This window comes from Miniopterus natalensis, chromosome 8 (genome assembly GCF_054644295.1).
Source record: "Miniopterus natalensis isolate mMinNat1 chromosome 8, mMinNat1.hap1, whole genome shotgun sequence".
In the NCBI taxonomy this organism is placed as follows: Eukaryota; Metazoa; Chordata; class Mammalia; order Chiroptera; family Miniopteridae; genus Miniopterus; species Miniopterus natalensis.
The window spans coordinates 38,974,820-38,992,013 of record NC_142088.1 but is presented as its reverse complement, the minus strand read 5'-3'; the positions used below and the strand labels follow the sequence as shown (position 1 = coordinate 38,992,013).

The following is a 17,194-nucleotide window of genomic DNA, read 5'->3' as shown; positions in this document are numbered from 1 at the left end:
TTTTCATCATCCATTGGTTAAACTTCTTCACATCCTTAAGGGTAGAGCTGAAGCATAAATGCCATTTCCAGACTTAATGGATTCAAACAAGGATTTCTGGATTACCAGAAATTTTAAAACCCCAATTAAATGAGATAATATATGCAAACCAGCCAGGACAGCATTTGGCAAATAGTAGATGCTCAATAAAAATATTTAAAATTCCTCTTTCTGCCTCAGTTCCAGTTAAGACGTTTGACATTTATTCTTTTCAGTAGTTGTACATTTAAAACAAGGTTATTGTTAACTGTAGTTGTACCCTCTCCTCCCCTATCGTATTCTTTTGAATACCATTTATATTAGACAAAAACAGGTAGAGGGGGGAGGGTGAGGTCTTGGACTCACAAGGTTTTGAGCAAGATTCTCCGAGACCCTATGGCACAGGGGTGTTAGTGACTCTTGTAGTTGAGAGACTGGGTTATAATTTGTGTTGAAGCTACATGGGTTTTAAGCGGCAGGTTTTGTACATAACAGGGAGTTTCTGGATCTTGTTAGCTCAGGGCAAAAAGTCATGCTTTGGAGCAGTTACCCCAGCAGGAGGAGAATAGATGATGGTTGGTAATTACATCAGTTTTGCACTGTTGAGCAGATGTTCTTGCAGATAGATTTTGGCTGGCATTTACAGAATATCACTGGTGATTCTCATGATAGTGTCAGAGCCGCTACACGTGGAGGAAACTGCAGGTCTGTAAAATATTGTGAGAGGAAGGACAAGAAACCACATTGCAATCTGGAAGTGGAAAGGCGTTTCTTAGAGAGCTCTGCGGAGATTTGCTTGGAGACAGTGGTTTCGCAGGACTGGATAATTAGGCCTAACACATATTTGATAACTTATTTTGCTGTTTAACTTGGAGAATAATTTGATAGTTTATCAGTGTTTAAAAAAGTAGATTATTTCTTTTTAAAGTAAGAGACAGTTCAGAAAACAGATAAGGGAGCTGAACTTTGATTAGAACATGAAATTAAGCAGCAAGATCAAACACACTGCAGGGAATGGCAGAAGAATGACTAAAGGGGATGTTAACAAAAAGTGCTACACATTTGGCTGGACGTTCTGGCCAACTTCAAATCAGGCCAAAAATGGGATGGTCAGCAATAAGACAGTGCTAGGTAACAAAGTGCCCTGAAGGAAGAGCCCCCTCTCCCTCTCTTTGTTTAAAAATCTTTGCAAATTTGCCCTGTTCATTTCTTTCATACTGATTTAAGTTCTCTGTCTCTATGCTTTGGGATATATAAGTACATTCCTAGCACTAGATTTTGGTATCTTCCTTTGTTGGTGTCATAATAATTGTAAATCTTCTCTATACACAGTGATGAGAATATTTTTTAGTTCACTGACAGGCAACAGTAAGTGAAAAGATAAACTCTAATACATTGATAATTGCATTGGAATCCATACCATTTTATTTTCCCCAGCCACAGAAACACTTTCAACACTGCCACCTTGTTGTCATGGGCTCTTCTGGGTAAATGATGGGGGTGGGGGGAGGGAGGGAGGGAAGGAGGGAGGGAGGAAGCAAAGGAGAGAGGAGGGAGGGAGAAACCTATCTATCTTGGGTGGCACCAGTGGAGGTGGGGAGAGGTGGGTAAATATGGGAGGGCCTGGGACAGCATTTCATCATACTAGTACTTAATAACCACTTGAATGGGTTAGTCAGTGGGTAAGTGAAATGACATAAGGTTCTAGAAAAGTAATTTCCGAGCACTTCATCACCTGTACAGGATTGTCAAAAGAATCCTCTTGCAGAGATAGTATGCACTTTGGAATGCACCTTGTCAGAAACAGATGCACTGTTATTTTGTAAAGCAAATAGTTGGTCTCAGAATTGATTGACAATAGCAGAAAGACAGCCACCTTGCCCACCTCTGTCACTCTAAAGAGTGGACCCAGAATTCCTTCCTCACACTTTTGTTTACCACCAGCTCACATTTGCCTTTTGTGGGTTATTTTTATCTTGTTACTCATTCAGTGATGTTTATTTTTCTTCTTTTACAGTATCTTCTCTTTTTAAAATTTTATCTTTATTGTTGAAAGCATTATAGAGGTCCTCCCCCCTCACTGACCCCCCTCCACCCTACTTCCAACCCTCCCCAGGCCTTCCCCACACTGCTGTTGGTCCGTGGGCTATGCATATATGCCTATAAGTTTATTGGTTACTCTCTTCCTCCACCCCACCCCCCTCCCTCTGAAACACATCAGTCTGTTACATGCTCCAATGTGTCTGGGTCTTTTTGTTGGTCAGTTTATTCTGTTCATTAGATTCCACATATAAGTGAGATCATGTGATACCTGTCTTTCTCTGACTAGCTTATTTTACTTAGCATAAAACAGTATCTCTATTTCTACTTCTCTACAAAATGAGATCACAGGTAGTTACTGTAATGTAACTGGATTTTTTTCAATTGACAAAAGCACAGACATATTTTCACATATTAAAAATTCTTCTGCAATGATATTTTAGTAGCCATACAGAGTATTCCATTGTATCAATAAAGCATACTTGTGGGCATTAAAGTTTTAAAAAATATTTTGTTATAAACTGTGCTGTGATGAACAGGTTCTAAGAGAAATCTTTGCCACATGCATTATTATTTCCTTAAAATAATTTTATAAAAATAGACTTAGTGAGTCAAAGGGTTAGATTAATCTTAAACCTTCAAGCACAGTGACAAGTTATGAGAAAGATGACTGGGAAATATCAGGACTTTCTGGTTCCCCACAAAATGTCACCTAGCCCAAGAATAATTCTAGGCAAAATAATAAAGTGGGAATTAAAGCATCTCCCCCGATTGCTTCCAAGGTCGTTCTTTTGTTTTCTCTTTTCAAAAGCTCACTTTCTCCTTCTTTTCCAAAGCACTCAATGTATTTTAAGTTATAAAGTTATGAAACTTATTCTAGGAAAGGATCCAACAAACCAATTTATGTTAAGACCTAAGTGACTGGGATGGTATTATTTACAATTACCATAAGGACCCAAACTTCGGTTTTGGTAAAACAGAAGGTTGAACATCTAAGTATGGAACTGGGACATCCACTGGAGAGGTTAACAAAAAAAGCCTTCTGGATGCCCCGACGTCACACCCTGCAGGCCGACATTCACTCCAAGTCAGGGGCCTCCCTCGGATATGACATTATGGATCTGCTTAGTGCTTGTCCTTAATGACTATCTCCATGCGACGTTGTGACACCCACACCAAACTCATATAGTAAAGGAATGTCATTTAATTTTGGTTCTTAGGAGCTTAGAAAAGAAATACTCTTGTTAATAATGATTACCCTTGAAATTTAGCTTTAAAACCAACACAGAAAGCCCTTATTATCCAAGGATAACTGTTAATGGAAAAAGGGCACTTGAAGTAAATTTACATAAAATGAGGAATCAAATTTTATAGTATTTTATCAAATGTGGGAGACTCTAGCTTAAAAATGAAACCAAAATTATAAAAACAAGTATGTTTTCTCTTAAGTTTGAGGGCCTTTTATATCACATTTGCAACTCTGTGCCAATTCTCAAAGTAAAGGACCCTTCCAGAGTCAATGTTTTGGTATAATTTTTCTGATGACACTGTGACAGCATGACTCAGCATCCTTTATGGCATGTTTGACCTTTTCAGTGTAAATGTGAAGTCAGTTAGTTTATGAAAAATAGTCTAGGGTTTTATCCAATTTCCCAGAGGCCTCTCTTTATATTGGGTACTTGCATCCTGGTCTTTCCAATGCCTACTGCATTTGCAATTCTTAGAGCTGGTCTAACCTGTCCAAACCCTCATTTGTCAATTAGTGGCTTTGCTTCGTGATTAGAGTAGTTCCACGCTAATGTTGAGAGGGTACTTATTTTTTAAGAAGTCACGTCATTAGTGAATATGTTCATGTTTTGGTGACTTTCACTTTTCTACCCAACCCTATGACTGTAGGGATTCAAGTAATTAATACTTGGCTCATGAGCAACACCCTGTTCTTAATTTCTTGGTGGACATTAGGTACCAAGATATCTGCATTGAAGGGCCAAAAGGCATTCATTCCATTCTACAGATATGTAAACTGAGGTAAAGATGGTGCCACACAATGTCTTTGAAGTTAGAAGAGCAAATTAAAAAAAAAAATACAGGTTTTCTCTCAATTTTGTATTCACTCCCACACCCGGCTCCACTGCTCTACATCATGAGCCCTTCTTCAGGAGTGATGTTGCTGGCAAGTGGAAATTTGACCGTTAAGAAAAATGGCATCTTTGCCCTGGCCTATACCATAATAAACTGAATGACAGAAAAACAAATGTCACTTATTAGAACATCGAGGTTTACTGTTCAAGTGATTAACTAAGAATCATTTGTATGATTAAATGCTGTAAAATAATTTGCTTTCCCTATGAACCTATAGCTTAGATCTCATTACACAGAAGTGCTGCATATTAGTTGAAGCAAATTAACATTCAAACACTTTCTGGAGTGGCTACTAATCACAGGCTGTTAATTACTGTCATTACATTAGGCTGCAGCAGAGACTACCCAAAGAATCATTCTCATGATCTTGGTATTTGAAAGTGATCTTCACCAATAAAAGCACATGTCAGATATACAGAAATTGCAAATTGCTGAAATTGCTGACAGGGTTGAAAATTCTGCTGACTATAAGTACCCATCTAGTGATGGATGCATTCTTGACACAGTTTCAGTGTTTGGACTTAGGAAATAATGAGTATCAATGTCCTAGCAAGGGAATATGCAAAGATGAAGGAGCCCTTTTGTATCCTTAATTAAGGAAAGTAGTAGCAGAACTCGTTCACAGATAAGTGACTGTACATAATAATCATGTATTTATGTAAGGGGCTGCTATGCTATATTACTGTAGTGGCAATTAGATCTTCACAAAGTCATTTTAATAAAAGGCATACTTACATAATAAATAAACAAAACCGCTCATTTCCATGGCAGGCTCTCTAATTATACACTGGCTTGAAATAAAATGTTCAGCAATGCTAAGTTAAACATATAGACTCTAGCTGCCTTCCTCAATGTGCCCCGAATCTTTTTTTCGCTCCACAGTCTCAGTTGCCCCAGGAACTTTGCTAAACAATGGAAGAGTATTTGTGCATTTTGCTTGTCCTGCGGAAGGGAGGAATCATTTGAGAACTTAGAGGTCAAGGCTTCTGGTATCTACTGACCTGACTTCCTTTATTGCCCAGAAAGTTTGCCGTCCACCCTGTGGCTGCCAATTATGGGGATTGCCCAGTGTCAGTATGGAGAGAACTCAGGTGACCAGCACATGCGATAGCTTCTCGAGCAATCTAATTCATTAGCAATTCACTAAGTGAGAAAAGCCCAAACCAAGGGCCTTTGAGGATCCATTTGTAGGTCTAATTTTGGCTTCTCATTCTTTCATTAATTCATTCAACAAATATGTATTAAACACTTTCCTTGTGGAAAACATTACACTGGGTACTGTGGGAACACAAAGTTGAATTAGATATGGATCTTGCCTTCAAATAACTTAGGGCTTAGTATGGGACAATCATTTTACCAGTATAAACCTTGGGTCCCAGGGGGGACAGAATGGGAGATTTTGAGGGGATCTAGGCAAATTCTTCTCTGATCCTGTGATTATGAATCACCTCAAAGGACTTACTCTACCATCTCTGAGTGTGATCACATCAGTGCCAAAAGAATTCCTGTCCCTAAGCTCACAGGTAGGACACTGTCTCCTAAGGAACAATTAAGACTTATCCACCACAATACATCCCTCTCTCCCTTCCTCCAGTATTTATTCAGTGTTTGCTATGTGCCAACTTCTGGGAGTTTGAAAATGAACATGACACACATGATCCTGCCCAGAAGTTGATCCCTATGGGGAATATAAACAGACGGCACTTCCAATATGCGTGCCCGGTGGTGGAGGAACACGGAGCATGCAATGGGAGCACATGAGAAGGACTCACAGACTTGAAGGGGCAGGTTAACTGGGGTTTAGGGAAGACTAGCAGTGAACAGCAGTTCTGTGGGGCAGAAAGATGTTCCAGCGCGGTGTGTTGGAGAAACCCAGCGAAGTTTGGTATGACTAGCTTATGGAAGGCAAGGAGATGGGAGCAATGAAGCCTGATCCTGGAGAAGCAGGGCTTGTAAGTAATAGGAAAAATTTAAGATTTATTCCAAGTATTTCCTAAGGGAAGCTACTGACATTATAAAACAGAGAATAGTGTGATCTAGTTTGTATTTTAAAAAGATCATGCTGGGTTAATCTGCAGAATGAATTGGAAAGGGGCAAGACTGAAGGCAGAGAGGACAGTTAGGAGGCTACTGCAGTGGTCTGCACAGTTTGAGTGAGGTGGGAGAAGTAGATGTAGAGCTTGGTAAGGGGTGTGTGTGTGTGTGTGTGTGTGTGTGTGTGTGTGTGTGTGTGTGTGTGTGTGTGTGTGTGATTGGTTGTACTGAGGGAGAGGGAGAAATCAAGGGTCCGAGTGGAAATGTTCAGTAAGTAGTTGGATATGGAAGTCTGCGGCTCAGAAGAAAGGGCTGGTGTGAAGAACAGTCCTTGCTGTCCTTTCTGTTTATTTGCTTTAAGTTGCTTGGTTTCACTACAGAGGCAGTTTTATCCACAGAGGCAGAGATTAAAGTCAGTGTTTTACTCAACACCGTTTCTCTCCCAGCATGTGTACATACCTTTTAATTATCTTGCTTTATGTATTATTAAACATAGGAAATTGTGCTCAGATATCATGGGCTTAATTTAAACTGACAGAAGTAAGAGACATTACAAATTAAAGTTGTTATGCGTCCCTTTAATGCCTTTAAAGTTTCCACTTATTACAAGGAAATTTAAAAGAAAAAGTGTTTGTGTTCTTTTTAGGAAGAAGTATTTCTGGAACCTCTCCAATCTTGCGGCAGGTTCTTGACATGGTGTTGAAAGGGAGTGTATAGTACACACACAAATCAGCTTTGGGTGGATTTATGTCACAGTCTCCCCTTGTGACAGGAGTAGTAACATGTATAACCACAGGGAAATGTTTCCTGGGGCTCAAAAACCTGGGCAGGACTGGGTTTCAGTCTATGGCTGGTCCACTGGCATTCTCCCCATTACCTTCTCCACTGAAGGTGCTCTCAGTGTCCCACTCCATGCCAAACCAGTGGTGGGAGTTTTTGGCAAGGCTAGATTTCCTGGGAAAATTATAACCATGCACCTATTTGAATGACAGGGATATAAATATTAATGTCTGTACTTTCTTCTAAACATTATTGCATAATGAGGCATTTGTACTTCAGCACAGTTGAAATAATTTAGTAGATTAGGATTCTTCTTTGTTGTGTAAAATTAGAGTAACAGGTGTGTCTTTATATATGGGTATCAATGTAGACAAATTTATATAAATTTGATGCTCCAAAGCATAAATTTGATGCTTAAATCTTGATGCTCCAAATCCCCACATGTTGAACTATAGCTAGATTAGAATTCATTCTTTATGCCTTTTTATTCCAATTTTCTGAACATCAGCCCCTGTCCCCAAAGTCTTATCCAGATTTTCAAATGAGTCTTCAGGTGTTATGGCATCTCACACACTTTCCCGATTCACGCTGTCACATGTGCTTGCCCAACTGACCCTCAGGAACACTGGATGGCTCCATACTGTGGGGCAAACCATTGCTCCCACGAAGGATGAGAGCCTCCTCTGGGCTCCCAGTCCTCCGCCCGCTCTTGGGCTGTATCCTACCACCCAGGAGACCTCGGCAAGGTAATACCTCTCTCTCCTTTTAGGCAGGCCAAAGCCTGAATGAGAAGCCCTTTCCTTGGCCTTCACCCCCCCCACTCTGACACATACACTTGTTGAACTTGAGCTGAATCATGGAACAAGACTTTCATTTATTTAAAAATTTCTATGTGTTTATGTTTTATAGTATTAAACCTCCAACAAACCTATGAAACTATCATCATCATCTTCTTCTTCTTCATCATCTATAGATGAGGGAACTTGTTCAAAGTCACACAGCTAGGAACTGGCAAAGGCAGGATTCAGATGTGGGTGGTCTAACTCCAAGTCCACATTTCTAACTGCTGTGTTAGCCCGTCTCCTGACTCCTGCTTGCCACGTCAGAGAATTTGGTCTTTGCTGGATTTCTTTAATGTGGTGACCTCTGGAGTGTCTATAAGTACACTTTCTATCTGACAGTTTATCTACAGTAACATCCTAATACTGATTTGCTGTGTGACTTTGAACATGTTACTTAAAATGTCCTTGCTTCAGTTTCCTTGGTACGTTATTCTTCCCGTAATGCTCTGCCCCCTGCAACCTGGCTAGCATGCTAGGAGCTTGAACAAGAATCTAAGTAAGGGATGATCAGAGTATGCAGACGAAAAAGTTACCAAGGAATTTATGATACTCTCAACTCTATCCCCTTTCTTTCTTCAACGCTGTAACTGAATGGAGAACCACCGTCCTAAGGAATTGCTTGGAAAAAACTGTATATTAGTTATAATGCTGGCTGCTATAATCAACACATCCAATAATGTAAATGGCTCCATCAAACATGTCTACATTTTATCCCTGTAAAGCCCAGTTGGTTTCCTAATTGGTGGTGATTCAGAAACTTGAGACCTTTCCAACTTGTGGCTTCATAATCTTCAATTTTGATTTCCAAGGTCACTGTGCTTGTCTGCATCAAGCTGGGAGAAGAGGAAGGAACGTGGAGGATGCATCTGAGAAGTTTTTATGAGCTAGGCCTGAAAGTGGCTTGTACCACTTCTACTCACATGCTATGGGCTGGATCAGGGCCACATGGACATTCTTAAGTGGACTGGAAGATGTAATCCAGCTGTGTGCCCAGGAAGACGAGAAAATGGCTCTGGTAAACAAGAGCTGGTCAGTCTCTGTGATGAACAGCAGTAGCAAAATTAAGAAGAGAAGTTTAGAAGAAAAACAGAGCTTCAGACTTGCAATTTGCATTGTTTCAACAGTCAGTAACATAATTCTGTACCTCTTTCATTCTGATCTCAGCCCTCAGGTTGCACCTGCTGATCAGTTAGCCTGATCTGACTCTTGAATTGCTAAAATGAAATTTTACTACAGACATATTCATTAAGCAAATGTGACACTGTAAACTCTGAAAAAAGTTGATCTAATACCCACAGTAGTATAGATGGTATAGATTGGTGTATTAACATAATTTTACCATCACCAGAGTGTGCAGAGGCCATTGTAAAAATGCTACTGCACAAACAGTCCATTGAGAGGAGTTAAATTTTGTATACTCTAGTGAGCATAAAATACATGGTTGCATCTGACTCTAATATGTGTTAATTATGGAAATCAGCTCCAAGTAAAGAAAACCATAATAATTAAAACCCATCTTTTCATCTTAAAAAAGCCTTCCTCCCCAAAGTATTTATGCACTCTAATGAAACAAATAAAAATAGTTATGGCAAAGCCTAAGTAATAAACTCTATTAAAGTAGTATATATACTTCATAATATGTAATTATGTTGCACTTAAATAGCAACAGAGATAAACAAATCTATTTAGTGAACAGCAACAAAATAGATTATAGATTATGAATGTTACTACTTCCTTTATTATTTCTTTCTAATTTCTGGTATATATAAGTTATGAAAAATACCACTTAGGCATGATTCTCAACTTATGCATTTAAAAAATTTCAAAATCTCCAACAACAATAGGCTCTAAGACGTCAAATAGGATTGGTTTCATTTGCTAATTCTGACTAGTCATAGTGGCTGCTCAGAACATTGCATAGAGTTGTGTGGCTGTGTGTAAAGTCACTGGGAAAAGAGTGCCATGATCAATTAGTTATGTCTGCCTAGGCATAGCAATAGGAAGTTGTGGCATTCTTGCCAAAGGTTTTTCCAGTACATAGTCATTACATAGACTAGAGATAAAAGAAAAAAGAATAGAAGAAAAGGTCAATTTGGGTCCTTATATTGGATCTAAAGTTTATCCTTCCAATTTTAGGAACCAATAGGGCAAAGCAGACAAATTCTAGAGGCAAAAGCAACAAATCATGCATAAAGTTACTTAAGCAACTTTTTTTGTTTGTTCTTTGTCCATTAGTTTTGTTTCTGAGGCCATTTAAATGTGGCTGATTGACTATAAAGTCAGTGAGTTGCATATCTTAAATCTTTGGCTTCCATAAATAAATGCAAATACAACTCTATGTACAAAATGCTATTGTCAAAAAATATTAGAAATTCAAATATTTACTTTTTTTAAGTATTGAGAAACTAAAAGGAGTTTAAGTATAAAAACCTAAAATAATATTACAAGTAAGAGAAAAATGTTAAACATCACAAGTTTTGCCCAGCTGGGCGTGGCTCAGAGGTTGAGCATCGACCTAGGATCCAGGAGATTGTGGTTCGATTCCCAGTCAGGGCATATGCCCAGGCTGTGGGCTCGATCCCCAGTGGGGGGCATGCAGGAGGCAGCCGATCGATGACTCTCACTCATCATTGATGTTTCTATCTCTTTCTTTCCCTTTCCTTTCCTCTCTCTGAAATCAGTAAAGAAATAAATATATATTTTTTTTAAAATCACAAGTTTCTTCCCCCACTTGGAAAATTTATAACAGAAGTTACGTTGAAATCAAAGCACTTCTGGGGCACAGCCAGAGGTGATTTCAATGCTTTAGGGATTTGGAGCAAAGAATTTCACCTTCCCTTTATCACTTAGAAGAAAGAAGGCATGTATTTTTCTAATTGGATTTATGGGGTGACATTGGTTTGCAAAACCACACAGGTTGCAAGTGTACAACTCAATAAAACCTCATCTGCACACTGCATCGTGCACCCATCACCCCAAGCAAAGTCTCTTTGCATCTTCATTTCCCCAACTTTGCCCACCTCCACCTACCCTCCACCCCCTTTCTTTCTGGCTAACACCACACTGTTGTTTGTGTCTGTATTATTTATTTATTTATTTATTCATTTATTTATTTTTGCTTAATCCCTTCACCTTCTTTCATCCAGCTCCCTAACCCCCCTCCCCTCTGACAGCTTCCATGTATCCATGCCTCTGTTTCTATTTTTCCCTGTTTATTTTGTTTATTAGATTCCACATATAAGTGAGATCATATGGTATTTATCTTTCTCTGAATGGCTCATTTCAGTTAGCATAATACTCTCCAGGTCCATCCATGCTGTCGCAAAAGAGAAGATTTCCTTTTTTACAGCCTCATAGTCTTCCATTGTGTAAATGTGCCACAGCTTTTTCATCCCCTCATCTACTGATGGGCACTTGGAATGCTTCCAGATCTTGGCTCTTTTAAATAGTGCTGCAATGAACATAGGGGTATATATATGCTTTTGAATTAGTGTTTTGGGTTTCTTTGAATATATTCCTAGAAGTAGGATCACTGGGTCAAATGGCAGTTCCATGTTTAATTTTTTGAGGAAACTCCATACTGTTTTCCACAGTGGCTGCACCAATCTGCATTCCCTTCTCTCCACATTCTCACCAGCACTTGTTGTTTGTTGATTTATTGATAGCCATTCTGATAGGCGTGAGGTGATATCTCACTGTGGTTTAAATTTGGAATTCTCTGATGATTAGTGACATTAAGCATTTTTCATTTGTCTATTGACCATCTGTATGTCCTCAACATAATAAAGGCCATATATGAAAACCCACAGCCAACATCATACCCAATGGGCAAAAACGAAAAACATTTCCCTTAAGATCAGGAACAAGACAGGGATGTCTGCTTTCACCACTCTTATTCAACATAGTACTGGAAGTACTAGCCATAGCAATCAGACAAGAAGAATAAAAAGCATCCAAATTTGAAAGGAGGAAGTAAAATTGTCATTATTCACAGATGAAATGATATTATACATTGAAAACCCTAAAGACTCCACCAAAAAACTACTATATCTAATAAATGAATTTGGCAAAGTAGCGGGATGCAAAATTAATATTCAGAAATTAATTATACACCAATAATGATCAAAGAAATTAAGAAACCAATCCCATTTACTATTACAACATCAAAATAAGGTATCTAGAAATAAATTTAACCAAGGAGGTAAAAGACCTGTACTCAGAAAATTATAAGATACTGAAGAAAGAAATTAAGGAAGATACAAATAAGTGGAAGCATATATCGTGTTCATGGACAAGAAAAAAATAACATCATTAAAATGCCCATACTAACCAAAGCAATCTACATATTCAATGCAATTCCTATTAAAATACCAATGACATATCTCATAGATCTAGAACAAATATTCCAAAAATTTATATGGAACCACAAAGACCCCAAATAGCCTCAGCAATCTTGAGAAAGAAAAACAAAGTTAGAGGTATCAAAATATACAATAAGATCATAGTACTCAAAACAGCATGGTATTGGCACAAGAATAGGCATATAGATCAATGAAGCAGAAAAGAGAGCACACAACTAAACCCACACCTTTATTGTCAATTAATATTTGACAAAGAAGGCAAGAATGTACAATGGGATAAAAAGACAGTCTCTTCAATGAATGGTGGTGGAAAAATTGGATAGATACATGCAAAGAAAACAAAAAAAAGAAAGTACACCACCAACTTACACCATACACAGAAATAAACTCAAAATGGATTAAAGACTTAAATGTAAGTCATGACACCATAAAAATCCTAGAAGAATATATAGGCAGTAAAATTTCAGACATTTCTTGTAGCAATATTTTTACGAATATATCTCCTCAGGCAAGGGAAACACAGGAAATAAATAAATAAATGGAAGTACATCAAACTAAAAAGCTCTTGCACAGCAAAGGAAAACCATCAACAAAATGAAAAGAACAACCCACTGAATGGGAGAACATACTCACCTATACATCTGGTAAGGGGTTAATTTCCAAAATATATAAATAACTTATACAATGCAACACCAAGAAGACAAACAACTCAATTGAAAAATGGGCAAAGGATCTGAATAGACACTTCTCCAAAGAGGCATGCATTTGTTTACTTGTTTGTTTTTTATTGTTTGCTTGGTATGTTATTTAGAGCCTATTTGGATTTAATCCTAAATAACTAACTTCCTCTTGAACCCTTTACCTCCAACTTCCTTCCCACAACAAATCGTCTTTGCCTTGAAGTAAGCTCTTTGCTACATGCAGTTTGACAAATTGCACTTTTCTGGATGATCTCATGTTTCTCATATGACTGCACATCCATTAGCCCCAAGTCTTCCCTTTCCAAAACAGAAGGCTTCCTTGGCACACAGCCCTGCATGCTCGCTATAATACTGATCTCCTGCTAGCCTTAAAGCTTAAGCTGTAGAAAGTTAATTTTCATTAACTTGCTTAGTATTTTCATTTTACCATGTGAACACATACCCAGCTGCTTTATTTCTAAAAGGAGAAATTACTCCCCCTTTCCCTTCCACTTGAATCTTCATTTTTAAATACTAGATTTAAACAAAATAGAATAGCTTGAGAACACAGATATGGAATGGTTTCTATACAATTTACTGAATGAGGGAGACTTTATTGTCATATATTCTTAAGTCCCACTATTTTTTGTTTTTACAGCTTTCTAGTGATCTACAAAGCTCAAGTTCTGATTTTTCTCGACTTCACATAGCAGCTGAGGTAGTCTTTCCTATTGGAGAGGGGAAGACCTGCATTAAACGTTTCAACCTTAAGAAGTGGCTTAAGTGAGTTGTAAACTTTTATCTTCTCTACATGAACAAATACAAATGATTATGCTACAGGGAAAAGTTATTGATGATAATTATAAACTAGTCATATATTTAAAATGTTCTGTGAAATTTTAACTTCATCCATCACCAAAATACCAATCTTCTCCCCACAGCATGACTATAATTGACTTTTTTCCTAGCTACCGTCAGTCACTCAAAGACCAAAAGATAACTAAAAATTTTCAGACCCCTGCTGAAAACTTTAGAGCCTAAACCCAGACAACATGGAAGACTTGTCACAGGTTAGCGTAGGTATTGCACAGCACCTTGGTCAAGGCCTGGGCAGAAATTTCTTCTTGATTGCCCTGTTTTGATTCTAATTATATTTATTTTTAAATTAGGATATATATATATGTATTATTCTATACACTGTTGAATAAAGCCCCAATTGCTTTGTCAATTAAATCTGCTTTTGAATAATTGATTTTATCTAACTGCCTATTATTTACCTGTTTGTTTTTTATTGATAATTTGATTTGCCACAGGAGTAGGGACCTCTGTGGGGCAGGAGGTATAACCATCTGTAGAAGTGCTAAAGAGAGACCAGTTGAAGAGCCAAGGATAAGCTAGAAATCAACCAGCAAATGGTCGGCACTGAACCACACGGAAGGCCTTTATCATCTCAGGGCACTTTCCAAATATACAAATCAATAACAATTAAAGCAGATTATGAAAAGACAATGCTGGATAGTTAAATCTTTGGACTTGATTTAAACTGGGCTAAATACTTTCACATGGAAATGTACTCTTTGGGGAGGATGCAAGTCTTGCCAAAGAGGATAATTTAGGGCTGTAGATAATTAGGGTAAGGCTTGGCAGCATAGTTAATACTTTCTCATAATCTTAAGTTATATGTACATATATACATGAGTATACTTCTGGCATATGAGAATTGTGATATGTATACAGCAGGAATCAGGATAACAACATGATAACAACAGGATAACAACATGATAACAACATTTGTATGTTTTTCGGGGTGTTGGTATGCCCTTTCCTGCCCACCCATAATGTGGTACTTATTGCTGGGTCCTTGGAGAACTTTGGAGCTGGAACTCAAGATAAATTGCTGACCTCACAGAAAGTCTCAGGGAAACTAAAACTAAAGTAAACAAAAATGAACCAGTTATCTGGGCTGAAGCTCTCCAACAGCATTTGAGCAACATAATGGAGATGCACTACTGCCCAAATGTTTTGGCACCATGAGAGGGCTTTTCCCCAAAGACTATGCAAATTCCCATTTACTGATAGTATGTAACTTGCATATCTGTGGGAAAACCAATCTTGCAGTGAAGGCAATTAAGGTGGAAGAAAACCAAAGGGCCTGGTAAGTCAGCATCTATGCTGATGGGGTTTGGAAGCCAAGAGGCAGAAACCTCTTGTAGAGAGAAACTGAGAGGTTGGGGGAGACTGAGGCAGTTATAAAGGTGAGAGGTCCATCGAGTTTCACTTAGTCATTCTGCTGTTCAGAAACAGGAACTTCAACGGCCATGCAAGTGAAGTGCAGAATGATTGCACTTCCAGGAGAGGCAGGCTGTCTGCAAATAGCTCTGGGACCAGAAGCAAAGCAAAGCAAACGTGCTTGAGAGAGTGAGAGAAAGGAAAGCCTTCCCTGACAAGCCCATTAACAGGGCTCACCCAAGGCATCCTTCAGTTTCTGTTCTCACGGCAGCACCCAGCTTTCCCTGACTCCTTCCCCGTCAGGGCTTGCCGGCCACGACCTCTATCCCACTCTCTGCCCCACCTCTAGTTTTACAACCTTCTCAGTTTGTTCCACACACTGCTGACCTCATGGTCTTTCTGCAAAGCCTCCCCAAGCAGAGCTAGTTTCTTCTGATTCTGTGCATCTGTGCCTCCCGGTGCAGATTGCTCCTAGAGCCCTTATCACACCGCAGTGTCATTCGTTATCTGTGTACACACCTGCTGTCTCCACCCACTAGTGAGCTCCAGAGGGCAGCTTAATATCCCCAATGCTTCACATGCTCACTGCTAGGTTCAGAGTAGCTATTCTACCCTCTCATAATCTTTCCCATTTCAGGTAATGGCAACTCTAGCCTTCCAGTTATTCAGGTCAGGAACCCAGGAGTCATTCTAGATTCCTTTCTTTTTATCTCAAGCTCTTTCAGGTGTTGGCACAGAATTTAAGATCATCTAGACATGCATCATCTAAAACCAGAGGTTCTCAATTCTGGAAGGGCATTAGAAACACTTAGGAAATAAATACATGCACACCCACACACACAAACACACAAACATACTCATGCTCTGTCCTCACACCAGATCAACTGAATATGGATTAGGGGTGAGGCCAAAGTATTGATATTAAAAAACAAAAACAAATAAAAACTCCTTAAAATGAGCTTAAACTGATTCCAATGTGCAGCCAGGGTTGAGGAACCTGAACTCAGGTGCTGGATTGAGGATGTGATAATCACCAGTCTTCGTCCTGTGTCTAGCTGCCTGCCTCCCTCTTGTCCACTCCCTGCTTGATGACTGTCGGTTGTACTCTCTGTGCTCTTCTATTACCTGTGGCTGTCTTCATCTGCTGCTATGTTTCTAGGTACTACTTAAGGAGTCCTTTTTCTGAACAAGACATAGTGCTCAGCACTGTGTTATCTCATCGAATATCCTCAGGAACCTTACTGGGAATGGCTAGTATCATACCATTAAACAGATGAGGAAATCGAGGCTTAGAGAGGTTAAATAATTGACTAAATATTACAAAGCTAGTCAAGTAGCCTAACTGGAATTTGAACTCAGATTTTCTACTTTCTTTCAGGTTCTCTTCTTAACTACAGTTCTCTGCTAACTCGTCTCAATCTGACTCATTTGGGACTTCTAATGTCTACTCCTAATGACCCCCCCTTTCCAGATGGCTTGTATTTCTTATTCAGTTAGCCTCAACTATTGCCCCTGACTCCCCCAAACCCCTTTAATGTTCTTCTGGGCGTGCGTTAAAATAATTCAACCCCACCCTCTATGATTTGTAGCTGATATTGACAAAACGAATAAGTTATCTAGGAAATACCCACTAGGACCTCATAACTGCTGAGAAGCTTCAAGTCCATTGCTCTAGATTTGATGTCCTGGTGGCTACTCATGGGCTTCCCGAAAAAATTCTTGGGATAACCTGTTTGCCATGGCTTTAAGAAGGCTAAAAGGCATCTTGTACCCTTGCTCTTGGGACCCCATCCTCTGAGGTTAGTGAGAGAAGCCTGTTTTGGAACTGTGGCAGCCTTAGCTTTCAGAAGCCACATGGTCTGTATGACCCCAATTTCTTTCCTATATGGCGCTACTTTTAGCTTTAAGAGTTGCTGCTGGCATTGGAAAAAGGTGAAGTGAAAATGTGGAACTGATATACAAATAACTATAGCTTTGTTCCCAGGTTCCCAAGGACACATGAATATCAAAATAAAGCCAATGTTGGAGAGTTCAACTTCAGGTCATCCCTTTAAAAGGACACAGGTGG

At 39.0% G+C, this 17,194-nt stretch overlaps 1 long non-coding RNA gene across 2 annotated transcripts in view; it reads left to right on the top strand.

The window, feature by feature from the left end:
* Window positions 1–17,194, top strand: part of LOC148092606 (uncharacterized) — a 56,897-nt gene that overhangs the window by 13,520 nt on the left and 26,183 nt on the right. The window contains exons 2-3 of one of the 2 annotated variants that reach the window (XR_015714922.1): window positions 12,726–12,861; window positions 13,556–13,680. This is a non-coding gene — a long non-coding RNA (uncharacterized LOC148092606). The remainder of the gene's footprint in view (window positions 1–12,725; window positions 12,862–13,555; window positions 13,681–17,194) is intronic. The other variant, XR_015714923.1, reaches the window with a different exon arrangement.